At 47.8% G+C, this 23,554-nt stretch overlaps 18 non-coding genes across 18 annotated transcripts; all 18 read left to right on the top strand.

The window, feature by feature from the left end:
- Window positions 1–6,000: 6,000 nt before the first annotated feature.
- On the top strand, window positions 6,001–6,072 carry TRNAD-GUC (transfer RNA aspartic acid (anticodon GUC)). Its single transcript has one exon. It is a non-coding gene; the product is annotated as a tRNA-Asp (tRNA).
- A 1,275-nt stretch (window positions 6,073–7,347) lies between these two features.
- On the top strand, window positions 7,348–7,421 carry TRNAI-AAU (transfer RNA isoleucine (anticodon AAU)). Its single transcript has one exon. It is a non-coding gene; the product is annotated as a tRNA-Ile (tRNA).
- A 711-nt stretch (window positions 7,422–8,132) lies between these two features.
- On the top strand, window positions 8,133–8,204 carry TRNAD-GUC (transfer RNA aspartic acid (anticodon GUC)). Its single transcript has one exon. It is a non-coding gene; the product is annotated as a tRNA-Asp (tRNA).
- Window positions 8,205–8,413: 209 nt separating this feature from the next.
- Window positions 8,414–8,487, top strand: TRNAI-AAU (transfer RNA isoleucine (anticodon AAU)). The gene has a single exon. It is a non-coding gene; the product is annotated as a tRNA-Ile (tRNA).
- A 992-nt stretch (window positions 8,488–9,479) lies between these two features.
- Window positions 9,480–9,553, top strand: TRNAI-AAU (transfer RNA isoleucine (anticodon AAU)). Its single transcript has one exon. It is a non-coding gene; the product is annotated as a tRNA-Ile (tRNA).
- A 992-nt stretch (window positions 9,554–10,545) lies between these two features.
- Window positions 10,546–10,619, top strand: TRNAI-AAU (transfer RNA isoleucine (anticodon AAU)). Its single transcript has one exon. It is a non-coding gene; the product is annotated as a tRNA-Ile (tRNA).
- Window positions 10,620–12,397: 1,778 nt separating this feature from the next.
- TRNAD-GUC (transfer RNA aspartic acid (anticodon GUC)) lies at window positions 12,398–12,469 on the top strand. The gene has a single exon. It is a non-coding gene; the product is annotated as a tRNA-Asp (tRNA).
- Window positions 12,470–12,678: 209 nt separating this feature from the next.
- Window positions 12,679–12,752, top strand: TRNAI-AAU (transfer RNA isoleucine (anticodon AAU)). Its single transcript has one exon. It is a non-coding gene; the product is annotated as a tRNA-Ile (tRNA).
- Window positions 12,753–13,463: 711 nt separating this feature from the next.
- TRNAD-GUC (transfer RNA aspartic acid (anticodon GUC)) lies at window positions 13,464–13,535 on the top strand. Its single transcript has one exon. It is a non-coding gene; the product is annotated as a tRNA-Asp (tRNA).
- Window positions 13,536–13,744: 209 nt separating this feature from the next.
- Window positions 13,745–13,818, top strand: TRNAI-AAU (transfer RNA isoleucine (anticodon AAU)). The gene has a single exon. It is a non-coding gene; the product is annotated as a tRNA-Ile (tRNA).
- A 1,778-nt stretch (window positions 13,819–15,596) lies between these two features.
- On the top strand, window positions 15,597–15,668 carry TRNAD-GUC (transfer RNA aspartic acid (anticodon GUC)). The gene has a single exon. It is a non-coding gene; the product is annotated as a tRNA-Asp (tRNA).
- Window positions 15,669–15,877: 209 nt separating this feature from the next.
- Window positions 15,878–15,951, top strand: TRNAI-AAU (transfer RNA isoleucine (anticodon AAU)). Its single transcript has one exon. It is a non-coding gene; the product is annotated as a tRNA-Ile (tRNA).
- Window positions 15,952–18,552: 2,601 nt separating this feature from the next.
- TRNAI-AAU (transfer RNA isoleucine (anticodon AAU)) lies at window positions 18,553–18,626 on the top strand. The gene has a single exon. It is a non-coding gene; the product is annotated as a tRNA-Ile (tRNA).
- A 711-nt stretch (window positions 18,627–19,337) lies between these two features.
- TRNAD-GUC (transfer RNA aspartic acid (anticodon GUC)) lies at window positions 19,338–19,409 on the top strand. The gene has a single exon. It is a non-coding gene; the product is annotated as a tRNA-Asp (tRNA).
- A 209-nt stretch (window positions 19,410–19,618) lies between these two features.
- TRNAI-AAU (transfer RNA isoleucine (anticodon AAU)) lies at window positions 19,619–19,692 on the top strand. Its single transcript has one exon. It is a non-coding gene; the product is annotated as a tRNA-Ile (tRNA).
- Window positions 19,693–21,470: 1,778 nt separating this feature from the next.
- On the top strand, window positions 21,471–21,542 carry TRNAD-GUC (transfer RNA aspartic acid (anticodon GUC)). Its single transcript has one exon. It is a non-coding gene; the product is annotated as a tRNA-Asp (tRNA).
- Window positions 21,543–21,751: 209 nt separating this feature from the next.
- Window positions 21,752–21,825, top strand: TRNAI-AAU (transfer RNA isoleucine (anticodon AAU)). Its single transcript has one exon. It is a non-coding gene; the product is annotated as a tRNA-Ile (tRNA).
- A 1,254-nt stretch (window positions 21,826–23,079) lies between these two features.
- TRNAD-GUC (transfer RNA aspartic acid (anticodon GUC)) lies at window positions 23,080–23,151 on the top strand. The gene has a single exon. It is a non-coding gene; the product is annotated as a tRNA-Asp (tRNA).
- Window positions 23,152–23,554: the final 403 nt, after the last annotated feature.

The raw sequence follows: 23,554 nt of genomic DNA, 5'->3' as shown, positions 1-23,554 counted from the left end.
CCTCTTCCTGATTAAATAATTAGGTGACTGTCTAGAGTATCCAGGTCTCCTGTTGTGTTCATCTTTCTACCACCTGAACTTAAATTCCTGGGCTCCAACACTGCCAGTTGAGGCTCAGAAGTGTCGTCTGCACAGTCAAAACATACGACCCAGTGTTATTGGGTTTCAGTAACGTCAGCTGATCCCCAGCTGTGTAGCCGGCAATGTGTCCTGCGACCGCCACGCTGACACAACAACTGAAATGTAAGGGAATCTGTCCCCCCCCCCAAGGCGTTTGTTACTGAAAGAGCCACCTTGTGCAGCAGTAATGCTGCACAAGGAAAAGGTAGCTATTTTTGTTTAGCTCCTTGCACACGCAGAACGTAACACTTATAAAATGTGTCCACTGATACCGTAAAACCGTCCCGGAGGTGGGACTTTCCTTCGTAATATGACGCAGCACAGCTGTCATTCCTACCCCCTTGGCGCCGTGCCCCGGCTCCTCAGCGTTGTTTGATTCCGGCCCGGAGCCTGCGCTGTTATGTTATCCCGTGGCCAGGCACACTTAGCGCTGCCCGTCTTCTGGCATCATTTTGTGTCAGGATGGCTGCGCCTGTGCGGCCGCGCTGGCCGAGAGCCCGCCTCGCAGTGTCTTCTGATTTAATCACACTGGGGGCCTGGGATCCATGGACATGCACAGTGCATATCTGAACCTCCACCTCTCACTCATCTCCCTATGGCTTCTTCAGACTGTTCGGTGTCAGCTGGTCCCTAATAGCATGCCACGGCCGTGACACCGCACAGTCTTAAGAAGCCGTAGGGAGGGGAGTGAGAGGCGAGGATATGCACTGCGCATGGCCATGGATCCCAGGCCCCCAGTGGGATTAAATCAGAAGACACTGCGAGGCGGGCTCTCGGCCAGCGCGGCCGCACAGGCGCAGCCAGCCTGACACCAAATGATGTCAGAAGATTGGCAGCGCTAAGTGTGCCTGGCCACGGGATAACATAACAGCGCAGGCTCCGTGACGGAATCAAACAACGCTGAGGAGCCGGGGCACGGCGCCGGGGGGGTAGGAATGACGGCTGTGCTGCGTCATATTACGAAGGAAAGTCCCACCTCCGGGATGGTTTCACGGTTTCAGGGGACACATTTTATAAGTGTTTAGTTCTGTGTTTGCAAGGAGCATGATGAAAAGAGCCACCGTTTCCTTTTGCATCTTTTGTGCTGCACAAGCTGGCTCTTTCAGCTACAAACGCCTTGGGGGGGGGTTAAAGGTTCCCTTTCGACTTTCTCAGGCTTCGGCCTACATTGTGTTCCTCTGCTTTTCCACCTGTCCCTGGGCTCCAACACCGCTAGTTGCCGTCCAGAAGTGCTGTACGCACAGTCAACAGTCCCTCCTCTGTTATTGGGGTTCAGTAACGTCAGCTGTTCCCCTGCTGAGTGTGTGGCAATCCCTCCTACCTCCTCCTACCTCCTCCTCCTCCACCTGTCCCTGGGCTCCAACACCGCCAGTTGTCGTCCAGAAGTGCTGTCCGCACAGTCCCAACAGTCGCTCCTCTGTTATTGGGGTTCAGTAACGTCAGCTGTTCCCCTGCTGTGTGTGTGGCAATCCCTCCTACCTCCTCCTCCACCTCCTCCTCCTCCTGTCCCTGGGCTCCAACACCGCTAGTTGCCGTCCAGTAGTGCTGTACGCACAGTCAATAGTCCCTCCTCTGTTATTGGGGTTCAGTAACGTCAGCTGTTCCCCTGCTGTGTGTGTGGCAATCCCTCCTACCTCCTCCACCACCTCCCCCTCCTGTCCCTGGGCTCCAACACCGCTAGTTGCCGTCCAGTAGTGCTGTACGCACAGTCAACAGTCCCTCCTCTGTTATTGGGGTTCAGTAACGTCAGCTGTTCCCTTGCTGTGTGTGTGGCAATCCCTCCTACCTCCTCCACCACCTCCCCCTCCTGTCCCTGGGCTCCAACACCACTAGTTGCCGTCCAGTAGTGCTGTACGCACAGTCAACAGTCCCTCCTCTGTTATTGGGGTTCAGTAACATCAGCTGTTCCCCTGCTGTGTGTGTGGCAATCCCTCCTACCTCCTCCACCACCTCCCCCTCCTGTCCCTGGGCTCCAACACCGCTAGTTGCCATCCAGTAGTGCTGTACGCACAGTCAACAGTCCCTCCTCTGTTATTGGGGTTCAGTAACGTCAGCTGTTCCCCTGCTGTGTGTGTGGCAATCCCTCCTACCTCCTCCACCACCTCCCCCTCCTGTCCCTGGGCTCCAACACCGCTAGTTGCCGTCCAGTAGTGCTGTACGCACAGTCAACAGTCCCTCCTCTGTTATTGGGGTTCAGTAACATCAGCTGTTCCCCTGCTGTGTGTGTGGCAATCCCTCCTACCTCCTCCACCACATCCCCCTCCTGTCCCTGGGCTCCAACACCGCTAGTTGCCGTCCAGTAGTGCTGTACGCACAGTCAACAGTCCCTCCTCTGTTATTGGGGTTCAGTAACGTCAGCTGTTCCCCTGCTGTGTGTGTGGCAATCCCTCCTACCTCCTCCACCTCCTCCTCCTCCTGTCCCTGGGCTCCAACACCGCTAGTTGCCGTCCAGTAGTGCTGTATGCACAGTCAACAGTCCCTCCTCTGTTATTGGGGTTCAGTAACGTCAGCTGTTCCCCTGCTGTGTGTGTGGCAATCCCTCCTACCTCCTTCACCACCTCCCCCTCCTGTCCCTGGGCTCCAACACCGCTAGTTGCCGTCCAGTAGTGCTGTACGCACAGTCAACAGTCCCTCCTCTGTTATTGGGGTTCAGTAACGTCAGCTGTTCCCCTGCTGTGTGTGTGGCAATCCCTCCTACCTCCTCCACCACCTTCCCCTCCTGTCCCTGGGCTACAACACCGCTAGTTGCCGTCCAGAAGTGCTGTACGCACAGAGCCAAACACCTCGCCAATGTGTTAGTGGGGTTCAGCACCGCCAGCTGTTCCCCTGCTGTGTATACGGCAACGTGTGCTGCGACTGCCACGCAGGCACAACAAGTTAAATTTAAGGGAACCTGTCCCCCCCCCCCAGGCGTTTGTTACTGAAGGAGCCACCTTGTGCAGCAGTAATGATGCAAAGGGAAAAAGTGCCTCTTTTCATAGTGCTCCTTGCACGTGCTGAACCTAACACTTATGAAATGTGTCCCCTCACAGCGTTAAACCGTCCGGTAGGTGGAACTTTCCTTTGTCGTGTGACGCAGCACAGCCATCAGTTTTACCCCCTTGGCGCCGTGCGCCGCCTCCTCAGCGTTGTTTGAATCTGTCCCGGAGCCTGCGCTGTTAGGTTAGCCCTTGGCCATGCACACATTTTGCGCTGCCCGTCTTCTGACATAATTTGGTGTCAGGCTGGCTGCGCCTGTGCGGGTGCGCTGGCTGAGATCCCGCCTCGCAGTGTCGTCTAATGTAATCCCACCGCGGGCCTGGGATCCGTGGCCATGCGCAGTGCATATCCTCGCCTCTCACTCCCCTCCCTACGGCTTCTTCAGACTGTGCGGTGTCAGCTGATCCCTAATAGCATGCCACGGCCGTGACACCGCACAGTCTTAAGAAGCCGTAGGGAGGGGAGTGAGAGGCGAGGATATGCACTGCGCATGGCCACGGATCCCAGACCCGCGGTGGGATTACATTAGACGACACTGCGAGGCGGGATCTCGGCCAGCGCACCCGCACAGGTGCAGCCAGCCTGACACCAAATGATGTCAGAAGACGGGCAGCGCAAAATGTGTGCATGGCCAAGGGCTAACCTAACAGCGCAGGCTCCGGGACAGATTCAAACAACGCTGAGGAGGCGGCGCACGGCGCCAAGGGGGTAAAAATGATGGCTGTGCTGCGTCACACGACAAAGGAAAGTTCAACCTACCGGACGGTTTAACGCTGTGAGGGGACACATTTCATAAGTGTTAGGTTCAGCATGTGCAAGGACCATAATTAAAAGAGCTAAGTTTACCTTTTCCAGCATTAGTACTGTACACAATGGCTCTTTCAGCTACAAACGCCTGGGGGGGGGGTTAAAGGTTTCCTTTCAACTTGCTCCGGTGCAGGCATCGGCCTACACTCCGCTCCCCCTGCTCCTCCTGCTGACCCTGGGCTCTAACACCACCAGTTTTGGCCCAAATGTGCTAGCTGCACAGAGAAAAACACCAGCCAATGTGTCAGTGGGGTTCAGCACCGCCAGCTGTTCCCCTGCTGTGTAGCCGGCAACGTGTCCTGCGACCGCCACGCAGACACAAGAACTGAAATTGAAGGGAACCTGTCCCCCCTCCCCCAGGTGTTTCTATGTTTTACAGCCACCTTGTACAGCAGTAATGCTGCATGTGTGCAAGGTGGCTCAGAAACGTATTCTCCTTGCACTCGTGGAACTGAACTGTCATGAATCCCCAATGGCTAGGGATAGCACAGGACAAGCAAAGTATAACAAATATCGGACGAGCTCTAGGGTGATGGAACCTGGGCTGACCGCTGCCCTACGCCTGACAAACGCAACTAGAGATAGCCAGGGAGCGTGCCTACGTTGGTTCTAGACGCCACGCACCAGCCTAAGAGCTAACTAGTACTGCAGAGAAAACAAAGACCTCACTTGCCTCCAGAGGAATTAACCCCAAAAGGTATAGTTGCCCCCCACATGTATTGACGGTGAAATGAGAGGAAGGCACACACATAGAGATGATGTATATAGCTTTAGCAAATAGAGGCCCGCTGAAAACTAGAAAGCAGAATGATACAAAAGGGGACTGAGCGGTCAGCAAAAAACCCTAATCAAAAAAACCATCCTGAGATTACAAGAACCCATGTGCCAACTCATGGCACATGGGGAGAACCTCAGTCCACTAGAGCAACCAGCTAGCATAGAGACATTCTAAGCAAGCTGGACCAAAAACCAAACAACTGAAAATCAGCACTTAGCTTATCCTGAAATATCTGGGAGCAGGTAGGCAGGAACCAAACAGAGCACATCTGAACACATTGATAGCCGGCAAGGGAAATGACAGAAAGGCCAGGTAAAATAGGAAACACCCAGCCTCTGATGGACAGGTGGAAACCAAAGGCCGCAACCCACCAAAGTCACCCAGTACCAGCAGTAACCACCAGAGGGAGCCCACAAACAGAATCCACAACAGTACCCCCCCCTTGAGGAGGGGTCACCGAACCCTCACGAGAACCCCCAGGGCGATCAGGGTGAGCTCTATGGAAGGTGCGGACCAAATCAGTCGCATGAACATCGGAGGCGACCACCCAGGAATTATCCTCCTGACCATAACCCTTCCACTTAACCAAATACTGGAGTTTGCGTCTGGAAACACGAGAATCCAGGATCTTTTCAACAACATACTCCAATTCTCCCTCCACCAGCACCGGAGCAGGAGGCTCGACCGAAGGAACAACGGGCACCTCATACCTCCGCAACAACGACCGATGGAACACATTATGAATAGCAAACGATGCTGGGAGATCCAAACGAAAAGATACAGGGTTAAGAATAGTATAGTCATTGCAATTGACCTCTGTGTTAAACTTGGTGCTGTGTTTATGTGCTGATGGTGGCTCTGGTGCTGTATTCATGTACTGATGATGGGTCTTGTGTTGAACTCGTATGCTGATGTAGTCATATGCTGATGGAAGTTCTGTTTCCGTAACCATGCACTGACGGCGGTTCTGGTGATGTATCAATGTAGCTGCTGCAATCTTTAACTTATTAGACTTGATATTAGGTCATGCTAGGGTCAGTATGCTGTGCTGAAAATACAGCTGTCTGAATGAGGCCATTATAGGTCAGCTGAGCAAGAGTTTGACAAAAGCTCCCAGACACTATAGACAGCTTTGCCATCATTAGGGCGGCTGCTCTTTCTCTCCCAAAAATGGCAGTTTTCTTCACAGTCTCACCTCCCTTGTCTGAAAGTGCCCAAACGAAAAAGGAGCCTGGCCAACAGTGGTTCATCTGATCAGTCACATACCACGTGTGCACTTTATCGGACTGTGATGTCAGAGGTGACGACACAGCCAATCCTCGTTAGTATAGTGGTAAGTATCCCCGCCTGTCACGCGGGAGACCGGGGTTCGATTCCCCGACGGGGAGGCCTCTTATATTCTTGAATTTGCTACGAGAAGCTGATCGAGATGGCAAAAAATTCATATTCAGGAGCTTTTGATATTTTATTGTTTGATTGTCACTTTACTGCCACCAAAAGTCACTACATGTGTGATAAATCCATCCCCCCCAAAACGGAATGATTGCGCTCATACCTATTACCAGTTCTTTCCGTAGGGGATAAATGCCACGCCCATGGCCGGTTAGCTCAGTTGGTTAGAGCGTGGTGCTAATAACGCCAAGGTCGCAGGTTCGATCCCCGTACGGGCCAAGTACAGCTTTTTAGAGGTCCCGTGCACTCGTTTCATCCCAGGTGGGTCGATGCAGATGCTGAAGCTTGTTTCTTTTTACTCCGCATTTTGTTCATAGTGTTTTCTGTGTAGAATTGCATGCCTAACTGATTTGGAGAAGTAGCTGTTCCTATGGTGTGGTGTTATTTAAAGCCTGTAGCAAGCATATAGTATAGTCATTGCAATTGATCTCTGTGTTAAACTTGGTGCTGTGTTTATGTGCTGATGGTGGCTCTGGTGCTGTATTCATGTACTGATGATGGGTCTTGTGTTGAACTCGTATGCTGATGTAGTCATATGCTGATGGAAGTTCTGTTTCCGTAACCATGCACTGACGGCGGTTCTGGTGATGTATCAATGTAGCTGCTGCAATCTTTAACTTATTAGACTTGATATTAGGTCATGCTAGGGTCAGTATGCTGTGCTGAAAATACAGCTGTCTGAATGAGGCCATTATAGGTCAGCTGAGCAAGAGTTTGACAAAAGCTCCCAGACACTATAGACAGCTTTGCCATCATTAGGGCGGCTGCTCTTTCTCTCCCAAAAATGGCAGTTTTCTTCACAGTCTCACCTCCCTTGTCTGAAAGTGCCCAAACGAAAAAGGAGCCTGGCCAACAGTGGTTCATCTGATCAGTCACATACCACGTGTGCACTTTATCGGACTGTGATGTCAGAGGTGACGACACAGCCAATCCTCGTTAGTATAGTGGTAAGTATCCCCGCCTGTCACGCGGGAGACCGGGGTTTGATTCCCCGACGGGGAGGCCTCTTATATTCTTGAATTTGCTACGAGAAGCTGATCGAGATGGCAAAAAATTCATATTCAGGAGCTTTTGATATTTTATTGTTTGATTGTCACTTTACTGCCACCAAAAGTCACTACATGTGTGATAAATCCATCCCCCCCAAAACGGAATGATTGCGCTCAAACCTATTACCAGTTCTTTCCGTAGGGGATAAACGCCACGCCCATGGCCGGTTAGCTCAGTTGGTTAGAGCGTGGTGCTAATAACGCCAAGGTCGCGGGTTCGATCCCCGTACGGGCCAAGTACAGCTTTTTAGAGGTCCCGTGCACTCGTTTCATCCCAGGTGGGTCGATGCAGATGCTGAAGCTTGTTTCTTTTTACTCCGCATTTTGTTCATAGTGTTTTCTGTGTAGAATTGCATGCCTAACTGATTTGGAGAAGTAGCTGTTCCTATGGTGTGGTGTTATTTAAAGCCTGTAGCAAGCATATAGTATAGTCATTGCAATTGATCTCTGTGTTAAACTTGGTGCTGTGTTTATGTGCTGATGGTGGCTCTGGTGCTGTATTCATGTACTGATGATGGGTCTTGTGTTGAACTCGTATGCTGATGTAGTCATATGCTGATGGAAGTTCTGTTTCCGTAACCATGCACTGACGGCGGTTCTGGTGATGTATCAATGTAGCTGCTGCAATCTTTAACTTATTAGACTTGATATTAGGTCATGCTAGGGTCAGTATGCTGTGCTGAAAATACAGCTGTCTGAATGAGGCCATTATAGGTCAGCTGAGCAAGAGTTTGACAAAAGCTCCCAGACACTATAGACAGCTTTGCCATCATTAGGGCGGCTGCTCTTTCTCTCCCAAAAATGGCAGTTTTCTTCACAGTCTCACCTCCCTTGTCTGAAAGTGCCCAAACGAAAAAGGAGCCTGGCCAACAGTGGTTCATCTGATCAGTCACATACCACGTGTGCACTTTATCGGACTGTGATGTCAGAGGTGACGACACAGCCAATCCTCGTTAGTATAGTGGTAAGTATCCCCGCCTGTCACGCGGGAGACCGGGGTTCGATTCCCCGACGGGGAGGCCTCTTATATTCTTGAATTTGCTACGAGAAGCTGATCGAGATGGCAAAAAATTCATATTCAGGAGCTTTTGATATTTTATTGTTTGATTGTCACTTTACTGCCACCAAAAGTCACTACATGTGTGATAAATCCATCCCCCCCAAAACGGAATGATTGCGCTCATACCTATTACCAGTTCTTTCCATAGGGGATAAACGCCACGCCCATGGCCGGTTAGCTCAGTTGGTTAGAGCGTGGTGCTAATAACGCCAAGGTCGCGGGTTCGATCCCCGTACGGGCCAAGTACAGCTTTTTAGAGGTCCCGTGCACTCGTTTCATCCCAGGTGGGTCGATGCAGATGCTGAAGCTTGTTTCTTTTTACTCCGCATTTTGTTCATAGTGTTTTCTGTGTAGAATTGCATGCCTAACTGATTTGGAGAAGTAGCTGTTCCTATGGTGTGGTGTTATTTAAAGCCTGTAGCAAGCATATAGTATAGTCATTGCAATTGATCTCTGTGTTAAACTTGGTGCTGTGTTTATGTGCTGATGGTGGCTCTGGTGCTGTATTCATGTACTGATGATGGGTCTTGTGTTGAACTCGTATGCTGATGTAGTCATATGCTGATGGAAGTTCTGTTTCCGTAACCATGCACTGACGGCGGTTCTGGTGATGTATCAATGTAGCTGCTGCAATCTTTAACTTATTAGACTTGATATTAGGTCATGCTAGGGTCAGTATGCTGTGCTGAAAATACAGCTGTCTGAATGAGGCCATTATAGGTCAGCTGAGCAAGAGTTTGACAAAAGCTCCCAGACACTATAGACAGCTTTGCCATCATTAGGGCGGCTGCTCTTTCTCTCCCAAAAATGGCAGTTTTCTTCACAGTCTCACCTCCCTTGTCTGAAAGTGCCCAAACGAAAAAGGAGCCTGGCCAACAGTGGTTCATCTGATCAGTCACATACCACGTGTGCACTTTATCGGACTGTGATGTCAGAGGTGACGACACAGCCAATCCTCGTTAGTATAGTGGTAAGTATCCCAGCCTGTCACGCGGGAGACCGGGGTTCGATTCCCCGACGGGGAGGCCTCTTATATTCTTGAATTTGCTACGAAAAGCTGATCGAGATGGCAAAAAATTCATATTCAGGAGCTTTTGATATTTTATTGTTTGATTGTCACTTTACTGCCACCAAAAGTCACTACATGTGTGATAAATCCATCCCCCCCAAAACGGAATGATTGCGCTCATACCTATTACCAGTTCTTTCCGTAGGGGATAAACGCCACGCCCATGGCCGGTTAGCTCAGTTGGTTAGAGCGTGGTGCTAATAACGCCAAGGTCGCGGGTTCGATCCCCGTACGGGCCAAGTACAGCTTTTTAGAGGTCCCGTGCACTCGTTTCATCCCAGGTGGGTCGATGCAGATGCTGAAGCTTGTTTCTTTTTACTCCGCATTTTGTTCATAGTGTTTTCTGTGTAGAATTGCATGCCTAACTGATTTGGAGAAGTAGCTGTTCCTATGGTGTGGTGTTATTTAAAGCCTGTAGCAAGCATATAGTATAGTCATTGCAATTGATCTCTGTGTTAAACTTGGTGCTGTGTTTATGTGCTGATGGTGGCTCTGGTGCTGTATTCATGTACTGATGATGGGTCTTGTGTTGAACTCGTATGCTGATGTAGTCATATGCTGATGGAAGTTCTGTTTCCATAACCATGCACTGACGGCGGTTCTGGTGATGTATCAATGTAGCTGCTGCAATCTTTAACTTATTAGACTTGATATTAGGTCATGCTAGGGTCAGTATGCTGTGCTGAAAATACAGCTGTCTGAATGAGGCCATTATAGGTCAGCTGAGCAAGAGTTTGACAAAAGCTCCCAGACACTATAGACAGCTTTGCCATCATTAGGGCGGCTGCTCTTTCTCTCCCAAAAATGGCAGTTTTCTTCACAGTCTCACCTCCCTTGTCTGAAAGTGCCCAAACGAAAAAGGAGCCTGGCCAACAGTGGTTCATCTGATCAGTCACATACCACGTGTGCACTTTATCGGACTGTGATGTCAGAGGTGACGACAGAGCCAATCCTCGTTAGTATAGTGGTAAGTATCCCCGCCTGTCACGTGGGAGACCGGGGTTCGATTCCCCGACGGGGAGGCCTCTTATATTCTTGAATTTGCTACGAGAAGCTGATCGAGATGGCAAAAAATTCATATTCAGGAGCTTTTGATATTTTATTGTTTGATTGTCACTTTACTGCCACCAAAAGTCACTACATGTGTGATAAATCCATCCCCCCCAAAACGGAATGATTGCGCTCATACCTATTACCAGTTCTTTCCGTAGGGGATAAACGCCACGCCCATGGCCGGTTAGCTCAGTTGGTTAGAGCGTGGTGCTAATAACGCCAAGGTCGCGGGTTCGATCCCCGTACGGGCCAAGTACAGCTTTTTAGAGGTCCCGTGCACTCGTTTCATCCCAGGTGGGTCGATGCAGATGCTGAAGCTTGTTTCTTTTTACTCCGCATTTTGTTCATAGTGTTTTCTGTGTAGAATTGCATGCCTAACTGATTTGGAGAAGTAGCTGTTCCTATGGTGTGGTGTTATTTAAAGCCTGTAGCAAGCATATAGTATAGTCATTGCAATTGATCTCTGTGTTAAACTTGGTGCTGTGTTTATGTGCTGATGGTGGCTCTGGTGCTGTATTCATGTACTGATGATGGGTCTTGTGTTGAACTCGTATGCTGATGTAGTCATATGCTGATGGAAGTTCTGTTTCCGTAACCATGCACTGACGGCGGTTCTGGTGATGTATCAATGTAGCTGCTGCAATCTTTAACTTATTAGACTTGATATTAGGTCATGCTAGGGTCAGTATGCTGTGCTGAAAATACAGCTGTCTGAATGAGGCCATTATAGGTCAGCTGAGCAAGAGTTTGACAAAAGCTCCCAATACACTATAGACAGCTTTGCAATCATTAGGGCGGCTGCTCTTTCTCTCCCAAAAATGGCAGTTTTCTTCACAGTCTCACCTCCCTTGTCTGAAAGTGCCCAAACGAAAAAGGAGCCTGGCCAACAGTGGTTCATCTGATCAGTCACATACCACGTGTGCACTTTATCGGACTGTGATGTCAGAGGTGACGACACAGCCAATCCTCGTTAGTATAGTGGTAAATATCCCTGCCTGTCATGCGGGAGACCGGGGTTCGATTCCCCGACGGGGAGGCCTCTCATATTCTTGAATTTGCTACCAGAAGCTGATCGAGATGGCAAAAAATTCATATTCAGGAGCGTTTGATATTTTATTGTTTGATTGTCACTTTACTGCCACCAAAAGTCACTACATGTGTGATAAATCCATCCCCCCCAAAACGGAATGATTGCGCTCATACCTATTACCAGTTCTTTCCGTAGGGGATAAACGCCACGCCCATGGCCGGTTAGCTCAGTTGGTTAGAGCGTGGTGCTAATAATGCCAAGGTCGCGGGTTCGATCCCCGTACGGGCCAAGTACAGCTTTTTAGAGGTCCCGTGCACTCGTTTCATCCCAGGTGGGTCGATGCAGATGCTGAAGCTTGTTTCTTTTTACTCCGCATTTTGTTCATAGTGTTTTCTGTGTAGAATTGCATGCCTAACTGATTTGGAGAAGTAGCTGTTCCTATGGTGTGGTGTTATTTAAAGCCTGTAGCAAGCATATAGTATAGTCATTGCAATTGATCTCTGTGTTAAACTTGGTGCTGTGTTTATGTGCTGATGGTGGCTCTGGTGCTGTATTCATGTACTGATGATGGGTCTTGTGTTGAACTCGTATGCTGATGTAGTCATATGCTGATGGAAGTTCTGTTTCCGTAACCATGCACTGACGGCGGTTCTGGTGATGTATCAATGTAGCTGCTGCAATCTTTAACTTATTAGACTTGATATTAGGTCATGCTAGGGTCAGTATGCTGTGCTGAAAATACAGCTGTCTGAATGAGGCCATTATAGGTCAGCTGAGCAAGAGTTTGACAAAAGCTCCCAGACACTATAGACAGCTTTGCCATCATTAGGGCGGCTGCTCTTTCTCTCCCAAAAATGGCAGTTTTCTTCACAGTCTCACCTCCCTTGTCTGAAAGTGCCCAAACGAAAAAGGAGCCTGGCCAACAGTGGTTCATCTGATCAGTCACATACCACGTGTGCACTTTATCGGACTGTGATGTCAGAGGTGACGACACAGCCAATCCTCGTTAGTATAGTGGTAAGTATCCCCGCCTGTCACGCGGGAGACCGGGGTTCGATTCCCCGACGGGGAGGCCTCTTATATTCTTGAATTTGCTACGAGAAGCTGATCGAGATGGCAAAAAATTCATATTCAGGAGCTTTTGATATTTTATTGTTTGATTGTCACTTTACTGCCACCAAAAGTCACTACATGTGTGATAAATCCATCCCCCCCAAAACGGAATGATTGCGCTCATACCTATTACCAGTTCTTTCCGTAGGGGATAAACGCCACGCCCATGGCCGGTTAGCTCAGTTGGTTAGAGCGTGGTGCTAATAACGCCAAGGTCGCGGGTTCGATCCCCGTACGGGCCAAGTACAGCTTTTTAGAGGTCCCGTGCACTCGTTTCATCCCAGGTGGGTCGATGCAGATGCTGAAGCTTGTTTCTTTTTACTCCGCATTTTGTTCATAGTGTTTTCTGTGTAGAATTGCATGCCTAACTGATTTGGAGAAGTAGCTGTTCCTATGGTGTGGTGTTATTTAAAGCCTGTAGCAAGCATATAGTATAGTCATTGCAATTGATCTCTGTGTTAAACTTGGTGCTGTGTTTATGTGCTGATGGTGGCTCTGGTGCTGTATTCATGTACTGATGATGGGTCTTGTGTTGAACTCGTATGCTGATGTAGTCATATGCTGATGGAAGTTCTGTTTCCGTAACCATGCACTGACGGCGGTTCTGGTGATGTATCAATGTAGCTGCTGCAATCTTTAACTTATTAGACTTGATATTAGGTCATGCTAGGGTCAGTATGCTGTGCTGAAAATACAGCTGTCTGAATGAGGCCATTATAGGTCAGCTGAGCAAGAGTTTGACAAAAGCTCCCAGACACTATAGACAGCTTTGCCATCATTAGGGCGGCTGCTCTTTCTCTCCCAAAAATGGCAGTTTTCTTCACAGTCTCACCTCCCTTGTCTGAAAGTGCCCAAACGAAAAAGGAGCCTGGCCAACAGTGGTTCATCTGATCAGTCACATACCACGTGTGCACTTTATCGGACTGTGATGTCAGAGGTGACGACACAGCCAATCCTCGTTAGTATAGTGGTAAGTATCCCCGCCTGTCACGCGGGAGACCGGGGTTCGATTCCCCGACGGGGAGGCCTCTTATATTCTTGAATTTGCTACGAGAAGCTGATCGAGATGGCAAAAAATTCATATTCAGGAGCTTTTGATATTTTATTGTTTGATTGTCACTTTACTGCCACCAAAAGTCACTACATGTGTGATAAATCCATCCCCCCCAAAACGGAATGATTGCGCTCATACCTATTACCAGTTCTTTCCGTAGGGGATAAATGCCACGCCCATGGCCGGTTAGCTCAGTTGGTTAGAGCGTGGTGCTAATAACGCCAAGGTCGCGGGTTCGATCCCCGTACGGGCCAAGTACAGCTTTTTAGAGGTCCCGTGCACTCGTTTCATCCCAGGTGGGTCGATGCAGATGCTGAAGCTTGTTTCTTTTTACTCCGCATTTTGTTCATAGTGTTTTCTGTGTAGAATTGCATGCCTAACTGATTTGGAGAAGTAGCTGTTCCTATGGTGTGGTGTTATTTAAAGCCTGTAGCAAGCATATAGTATAGTCATTGCAATTGATCTCTGTGTTAAACTTGGTGCTGTGTTTATGTGCTGATGGTGGCTCTGGTGCTGTATTCATGTACTGATGATGGGTCTTGTGTTGAACTCGTATGCTGATGTAGTCATATGCTGATGGAAGTTCTGTTTCCGTAACCATGCACTGACGGCGGTTCTGGTGATGTATCAATGTAGCTGCTGCAATCTTTAACTTATTAGACTTGATATTAGGTCATGCTAGGGTCAGTATGCTGTGCTGAAAATACAGCTGTCTGAATGAGGCCATTATAGGTCAGCTGAGCAAGAGTTTGACAAAAGCTCCCAATACACTATAGACAGCTTTGCAATCATTAGGGCGGCTGCTCTTTCTCTCCCAAAAATGGCAGTTTTCTTCACAGTCTCACCTCCCTTGTCTGAAAGTGCCCAAACGAAAAAGGAGCCTGGCCAACAGTGGTTCATCTGATCAGTCACATACCACGTGTGCACTTTATCGGACTGTGATGTCAGAGGTGACGACACAGCCAATCCTCGTTAGTATAGTGGTAAATATCCCTGCCTGTCATGCGGGAGACCGGGGTTCGATTCCCCGACGGGGAGGCCTCTCATATTCTTGAATTTGCTACCAGAAGCTGATCGAGATGGCAAAAAATTCATATTCAGGAGCGTTTGATATTTTATTGTTTGATTGTCACTTTACTGCCACCAAAAGTCACTACATGTGTGATAAATCCATCCCCCCCAAAACGGAATGATTGCGCTCATACCTATTACCAGTTCTTTCCGTAGGGGATAAACGCCACGCCCATGGCCGGTTAGCTCAGTTGGTTAGAGCGTGGTGCTAATAATGCCAAGGTCGCGGGTTCGATCCCCGTACGGGCCAAGTACAGCTTTTTAGAGGTCCCGTGCACTCGTTTCATCCCAGGTGGGTCGATGCAGATGCTGAAGCTTGTTTCTTTTTACTCCGCATTTTGTTCATAGTGTTTTCTGTGTAGAATTGCATGCCTAACTGATTTGGAGAAGTAGCTGTTCCTATGGTGTGGTGTTATTTAAAGCCTGTAGCAAGCATATAGTATAGTCATTGCAATTGATCTCTGTGTTAAACTTGGTGCTGTGTTTATGTGCTGATGGTGGCTCTGGTGCTGTATTCATGTACTGATGATGGGTCTTGTGTTGAACTCGTATGCTGATGTAGTCATATGCTGATGGAAGTTCTGTTTCCGTAACCATGCACTGACGGCGGTTCTGGTGATGTATCAATGTAGCTGCTGCAATCTTTAACTTATTAGACTTGATATAAGGTCATGCTAGGGTCAGTATGCTGTGCTGAAAATACAGCTGTCTGAATGAGGCCATTATAGGTCAGCTGAGCAAGAGTTTGACAAAAGCTCCCAGACACTATAGACAGCTTTGCCATCATTAGGGCGGCTGCTCTTTCTCTCCCAAAAATGGCAGTTTTCTTCACAGTCTCACCTCCCTTGTCTGAAAGTGCCCAAACGAAAAAGGAGCCTGGCCAACAGTGGTTCATCTGATCAGTCACATACCACGTGTGCACTTTATCGGACTGTGATGTCAGAGGTGACGACACAGCCAATCCTCGTTAGTATAGTGGTAAGTATCCCCGCCTGTCACGCGGGAGACCGGGGTTCGATTCCCCGACGGGGAGGCCTCTTATATTCTTGAATTTGCTACGAGAAGCTGATCGAGATGGCAAAAAATTCATATTCAGGAGCTTTTGATATTTTATTGTTTGATTGTCACTTTACTGCCACCAAAAGTCACTACATGTGTGATAAATCCATCCCCCCCAAAACGGAATGATTGCGCTCATACCTATTACCAGTTCTTTCCGTAGGGGATAAACGCCACGCCCATGGCCGGTTAGCTCAGTTGGTTAGAGCGTGGTGCTAATAACGCCAAGGTCGCGGGTTCGATCCCCGTACGGGCCAAGTACAGCTTTTTAGAGGTCCCGTGCACTCGTTTCATCCCAGGTGGGTCGATGCAGATGCTGAAGCTTGTTTCTTTTTACTCTGCATTTTGTTCATAGTGTTTTCTGTGTAGAATTGCATGCCTAACTGATTTGGAGAAGTAGCTGTTCCTATGGTGTGGTGTTATTTAAAGCCTGTAGCAAGCATATAGTATAGTCATTGCAATTGATCTCTGTGTTAAACTTGGTGCTGTGTTTATGTGCTGATGGTGGCTCTGGTGCTGTATTCATGTACTGATGATGGGTCTTGTGTTGAACTCGTATGCTGATGTAGTCATATGCTGATGGAAGTTCTGTTTCCGTAACCATGCACTGACGGCGGTTCTGGTGATGTATCAATGTAGCTGCTGCAATCTTTAACTTATTAGACTTGATATTAGGTCATGCTAGGGTCAGTATGCTGTGCTGAAAATACAGCTGTCTGAATGAGGCCATTATAGGTCAGCTGAGCAAGAGCGTGGTGCTAATAACGCCAAGGTCGCGGGTTCGATCCCCGTACGGGCCAAGTACAGCTTTTTAGAGGTCCCGTGCACTCGTTTCATCCCAGGTGGGTCGATGCAGATGCTGAAGCTTGTTTCTTTTTACTCCGCATTTTGTTCATAGTGTTTTCTGTGTAGAATTGCATGCCTAACTGATTTGGAGAAGTAGCTGTTCCTATGGTGTGGTGTTATTTAAAGCCTGTAGCAAGCATATAGTATAGTCATTGCAATTGCTCTCTGTGTTAAACTTGGTGCTGTGTTTATGTGCTGATGGTGGCTCTGGTGCTGTATTCATGTACTGATGATGGGTCTTGTGTTGAACTCGTATGCTGATGTAGTCATATGCTGATGGAAGTTCTGTTTCCGTAACCATGCACTGACGGCGGTTCTGGTGATGTATCAATGTAGCTGCTGCAATCTTTAACTTATTAGACTTGATATTAGGTCATGCTAGGGTCAGTATGCTGTGCTGAAAATACAGCTGTCTGAATGAGGCCATTATAGGTCAGCTGAGCAAGAGTTTGACAAAAGCTCCCAGACACTATAGACAGCTTTGCCATCATTAGGGCGGCTGCTCTTTCTCTCCCAAAAATGGCAGTTTTCTTCACAGTCTCACCTCCCTTGTCTGAAAGTGCCCAAACGAAAAAGGAGCCTGGCCAACAGTGGTTCATCTGATCAGTCACATACCACGTGTGCACTTTATCGGACTGTGATGTCAGAGGTGACGACACAGCCAATCCTCGTTAGTATAGTGGTAAGTATCCCCGCCTGTCATGCGGGAGACCGGGGTTCGATTCCCCGACGGGGAGGCCTCTTATATTCTTGAATTTGCTACGAGAAGCTGATCGAGATAGCAAAAAATTCATATTCAGGAGCTTTTGATATTTTATTGTTTGATTGTCACTTTACTGCCACCAAAAGTCACTACATGTGTGATAAATCCATCCCCCCCAAAACGGAATGATTGCGCTCATACCTATTACCAGTTCTTTCCGTAGGGGATAAACGCCACGCCCATGGCCGGTTAGCTCAGTTGGTTAGAGCGTGGTGCTAATAACACCAAGGTCGCGGGTTCGATCCCCGTACGGGCCAAGTACAGCTTTTTAGAGGTCCCGTGCACTCGTTTCATCCCAGGTGGGTCGATGCAGATGCTGAAGCTTGTTTCTTTTTACTCCGCATTTTGTTCATAGTGTTTTCTGTGTAGAATTGCATGCCTAACTGATTTGGAGAAGTAGCTGTTCCTATGGTGTGGTGTTATTTAAAGCCTGTAGCAAGCATATAGTATAGTCATTGCAATTGATCTCTGTGTTAAACTTGGTGCTGTGTTTATGTGCTGATGGTGGCTCTGGTGCTGTATTCATGTACTGATGATGGGTCTTGTGTTGAACTCGTATGCTGATGTAGTCATATGCTGATGGAAGTTCTGTTTCCGTAACCATGCACTGACGGCGGTTCTGGTGATGTATCAATGTAGCTGCTGCAATCTTTAACTTATTAGACTTGATATTAGGTCATGCTAGGGTCAGTATGCTGTGCTGAAAATACAGCTGTCTGAATGAGGCCATTATAGGTCAGCTGAGCAAGAGTTTGACAAAAGCTCCCAGACACTATAGACAGCTTTGCCATCATTAGGGCGGCTGCTCTTTCTCTCCCAAAAATGGCAGTTTTCTTCACAGTCTCACCTCCCTTGTCTGAAAGTGCCCAAACGAAAAAGGAGCCTGGCCAACAGTGGTTCATCTGATCAGTCACATACCACGTGTGCACTTTATCGGACTGTGATGTCAGAGGTGATGACACAGCCAATCCTCGTTAGTATAGTGGTAAATATCCCTGCCTGTCATGCGGGAGACCGGGGTTCGATTCCCCGACGGGGAGGCCTCTTATATTCTTGAATTTGCTACGAGAAGCTGATCGAGATGGCAAAAAATTCATATTCAGGAGCTTTTGATATTTTATTGTTTGATTGTCACTTTACTGCCACCAAAAGTCACTACATGTGTGATAAATCCATCCCCCCCAAAACGGAATGATTGCGCTCATACCTATTACCAGTTCTTTCCGTAGGGGATAAACGCCACGCCCATGGCCGGTTAGCTCAGTTGGTTAGAGCGTGGTGCTAATAACGCCAAGGTCGCGGGTTCGATCCCCGTACGGGCCAAGTACAGCTTTTTAGAGGTCCCGTGCACTCGTTTCATCCCAGGTGGGTCGATGCAGATGCTGAAGCTTGTTTCTTTTTACTCCGCATTTTGTTCATAGTGTTTTCTGTGTAGAATTGCATGCCTAACTGATTTGGAGAAGTAGCTGTTCCTATGGTGTGGTGTTATTTAAAGCCTGTAGCAAGCATATAGTATAGTCATTGCAATTGATCTCTGTGTTAAACTTGGTGCTGTGTTTATGTGCTGATGGTGGCTCTGGTGCTGTATTCATGTACTGATGATGGGTCTTGTGTTGAACTCGTATGCTGATGTAGTCATATGCTGATGGAAGTTCTGTTTCCGTAACCATGCACTGACGGCGGTTCTGGTGATGTATCAATGTAGCTGCTGCAATCTTTAACTTATTAGACTTGATATTAGGTCATGCTAGGGTCAGTATGCTGTGCTGAAAATACAGCTGTCTGAATGAGGCCATTATAGGTCAGCTGAGCAAGAGTTTGACAAAAGCTCCCAGACACTATAGACAGCTTTGCCATCATTAGGGCGGCTGCTCTTTCTCTCCCAAAAATGGCAGTTTTCTTCACAGTCTCACCTCCCTTGTCTGAAAGTGCCCAAACGAAAAAGGAGCCTGGCCAACAGTGGTTCATCTGATCAGTCACATACCACGTGTGCACTTTATCGGACTGTGATGTCAGAGGTGACAACACAGCCAATCCTCGTTAGTATAGTGGTAAGTATCCCCGCCTGTCACGCGGGAGACCGGGGTTCGATTCCCCGACGGGGAGGCCTCTTATATTCTTGAATTTGCTACGAGAAGCTGATCGAGATGGCAAAAAATTCATATTCAGGAGCTTTTGATATTTTATTGTTTGATTGTCACTTTACTGCCACCAAAAGTCACTACATGTGTGATAAATCCATCCCCCCCAAAACGGAATGATTGCGCTCATACCTATTACCAGTTCTTTCCGTAGGGGATAAACGCCACGCCCATGGCCGGTTAGCTCAGTTGGTTAGAGCGTGGTGCTAATAACGCCAAGGTCGCGGGTTCGATCCCCGTACGGGCCAAGTACAGCTTTTTAGAGGTCCCGTGCACTCGTTTCATCCCAGGTGGGTCGATGCAGATGCTGAAGCTTGTTTCTTTTTACTCCGCATTTTGTTCATAGTGTTTTCTGTGTAGAATTGCATGCCTAACTGATTTGGAGAAGTAGCTGTTCCTATGGTGTGGTGTTATTTAAAGCCTGTAGCAAGCATATAGTATAGTCATTGCAATTGATCTCTGTGTTAAACTTGGTGCTGTGTTTATGTGCTGATGGTGGCTCTGGTGCTGTATTCATGTACTGATGATGGGTCTTGTGTTGAACTCGTATGCTGATGTAGTCATATGCTGATGGAAGTTCTGTTTCCGTAACCATGCACTGACGGCGGTTCTGGTGATGTATCAATGTAGCTGCTGCAATCTTTAACTTATTAGACTTGATATTAGGTCATGCTAGGGTCAGTATGCTGTGCTGAAAATACAGCTGTCTGAATGAGGCCATTATAGGTCAGCTGAGCAAGAGTTTGACAAAAGCTCCCAATACACTATAGACAGCTTTGCAATCATTAGGGCGGCTGCTCTTTCTCTCCCAAAAATGGCAGTTTTCTTCACAGTCTCACCTCCCTTGTCTGAAAGTGCCCAAACGAAAAAGGAGCCTGGCCAACAGTGGTTCATCTGATCAGTCACATACCACGTGTGCACTTTATCGGACTGTGATGTCAGAGGTGACGACACAGCCAATCCTCGTTAGTATAGTGGTAAATATCCCTGCCTGTCATGCGGGAGACCGGGGTTCGATTCCCCGACGGGGAGGCCTCTCATATTCTTGAATTTGCTACCAGAAGCTGATCGAGATGGCAAAAAATTCATATTCAGGAGCGTTTGATATTTTATTGTTTGATTGTCACTTTACTGCCACCAAAAGTCACTACATGTGTGATAAATCCATCCCCCCCAAAACGGAATGATTGCGCTCATACCTATTACCAGTTCTTTCCGTAGGGGATAAACGCCACGCCCATGGCCGGTTAGCTCAGTTGGTTAGAGCGTGGTGCTAATAATGCCAAGGTCGCGGGTTCGATCCCCGTACGGGCCAAGTACAGCTTTTTAGAGGTCCCGTGCACTCGTTTCATCCCAGGTGGGTCGATGCAGATGCTGAAGCTTGTTTCTTTTTACTCCGCATTTTGTTCATAGTGTTTTCTGTGTAGAATTGCATGCCTAACTGATTTGGAGAAGTAGCTGTTCCTATGGTGTGGTGTTATTTAAAGCCTGTAGCAAGCATATAGTATAGTCATTGCAATTGATCTCTGTGTTAAACTTGGTGCTGTGTTTATGTGCTGATGGTGGCTCTGGTGCTGTATTCATGTACTGATGATGGGTCTTGTGTTGAACTCGTATGCTGATGTAGTCATATGCTGATGGAAGTTCTGTTTCCGTAACCATGCACTGACGGCGGTTCTGGTGATGTATCAATGTAGCTGCTGCAATCTTTAACTTATTAGACTTGATATAAGGTCATGCTAGGGTCAGTATGCTGTGCTGAAAATACAGCTGTCTGAATGAGGCCATTATAGGTCAGCTGAGCAAGAGTTTGACAAAAGCTCCCAGACACTATAGACAGCTTTGCCATCATTAGGGCGGCTGCTCTTTCTCTCCCAAAAATGGCAGTTTTCTTCACAGTCTCACCTCCCTTGTCTGAAAGTGCCCAAACGAAAAAGGAGCCTGGCCAACAGTGGTTCATCTGATCAGTCACATACCACGTGTGCACTTTATCGGACTGTGATGTCAGAGGTGACGACACAGCCAATCCTCGTTAGTATAGTGGTAAGTATCCCCGCCTGTCACGCGGGAGACCGGGGTTCGATTCCCCGACGGGGAGGCCTCTTATATTCTTGAATTTGCTACGAGAAGCTGATCGAGATGGCAAAAAATTCATATTCAGGAGCTTTTGATATTTTATTGTTTGATTGTCACTTTACTGCCACCAAAAGTCACTACATGTGTGATAAATCCATCCCCCCCAAAACGGAATGATTGCGCTCATACCTATTACCAGTTCTTTCCGTAGGGGATAAACGCCACGCCCATGGCCGGTTAGCTCAGTTGGTTAGAGCGTGGTGCTAATAACGCCAAGGTCGCGGGTTCGATCCCCGTACGGGCCAAGTACAGCTTTTTAGAGGTCCCGTGCACTCGTTTCATCCCAGGTGGGTCGATGCAGATGCTGAAGCTTGTTTCTTTTTACTCTGCATTTTGTTCATAGTGTTTTCTGTGTAGAATTGCATGCCTAACTGATTTGGAGAAGTAGCTGTTCCTATGGTGTGGTGTTATTTAAAGCCTGTAGCAAGCATATAGTATAGTCATTGCAATTGATCTCTGTGTTAAACTTGGTGCTGTGTTTATGTGCTGATGGTGGCTCTGGTGCTGTATTCATGTACTGATGATGGGTCTTGTGTTGAACTCGTATGCTGATGTAGTCATATGCTGATGGAAGTTCTGTTTCCGTAACCATGCACTGACGGCGGTTCTGGTGATGTATCAATGTAGCTGCTGCAATCTTTAACTTATTAGACTTGATATTAGGTCATGCTAGGGTCAGTATGCTGTGCTGAAAATACAGCTGTCTGAATGAGGCCATTATAGGTCAGCTGAGCAAGAGCGTGGTGCTAATAACGCCAAGGTCGCGGGTTCGATCCCCGTACGGGCCAAGTACAGCTTTTTAGAGGTCCCGTGCACTCGTTTCATCCCAGGTGGGTCGATGCAGATGCTGAAGCTTGTTTCTTTTTACTCCGCATTTTGTTCATAGTGTTTTCTGTGTAGAATTGCATGCCTAACTGATTTGGAGAAGTAGCTGTTCCTATGGTGTGGTGTTATTTAAAGCCTGTAGCAAGCATATAGTATAGTCATTGCAATTGCTCTCTGTGTTAAACTTGGTGCTGTGTTTATGTGCTGATGGTGGCTCTGGTGCTGTATTCATGTACTGATGATGGGTCTTGTGTTGAACTCGTATGCTGATGTAGTCATATGCTGATGGAAGTTCTGTTTCCGTAACCATGCACTGACGGCGGTTCTGGTGATGTATCAATGTAGCTGCTGCAATCTTTAACTTATTAGACTTGATATTAGGTCATGCTAGGGTCAGTATGCTGTGCTGAAAATACAGCTGTCTGAATGAGGCCATTATAGGTCAGCTGAGCAAGAGTTTGACAAAAGCTCCCAGACACTATAGACAGCTTTGCCATCATTAGGGCGGCTGCTCTTTCTCTCCCAAAAATGGCAGTTTTCTTCACAGTCTCACCTCCCTTGTCTGAAAGTGCCCAAACGAAAAAGGAGCCTGGCCAACAGTGGTTCATCTGATCAGTCACATACCACGTGTGCACTTTATCGGACTGTGATGTCAGAGGTGACGACACAGCCAATCCTCGTTAGTATAGTGGTAAGTATCCCCGCCTGTCACGCGGGAGACCGGGGTTCGATTCCCCGACGGGGAGGCCTCTTATATTCTTGAATTTGCTACGAGAAGCTGATCGAGATGGCAAAAAATTCATATTCAGGAGCTTTTGATATTTTATTGTTTGATTGTCACTTTACTGCCACCAAAAGTCACTACATGTGTGATAAATCCATCCCCCCCAAAACGGAATGATTGCGCTCATACCTATTACCAGTTCTTTCCGTAGGGGATAAACACCACGCCCATGGCCGGTTAGCTCAGTTGGTTAGAGCGTGGTGCTAATAACGCCAAGGTCGCGGGTTCGATCCCCGTACGGGCTAAGTACAGCTTTTTAGAGGTCCCGTGCACTCGTTTCATCCCAGGTGGGTCGATGCAGATGCTGAAGCTTGTTTCTTTTTACTCCGCATTTTGTTCATAGTGTTTTCTGTGTAGAATTGCAT

Source organism: Ranitomeya variabilis, chromosome 5, assembly GCF_051348905.1.
Source record: "Ranitomeya variabilis isolate aRanVar5 chromosome 5, aRanVar5.hap1, whole genome shotgun sequence".
Taxonomy (NCBI): Eukaryota; Metazoa; Chordata; class Amphibia; order Anura; family Dendrobatidae; genus Ranitomeya; species Ranitomeya variabilis.
The sequence above is the reverse complement of the archived record's forward strand: the minus strand, read 5'-3'. Positions and strand labels throughout refer to the sequence as shown.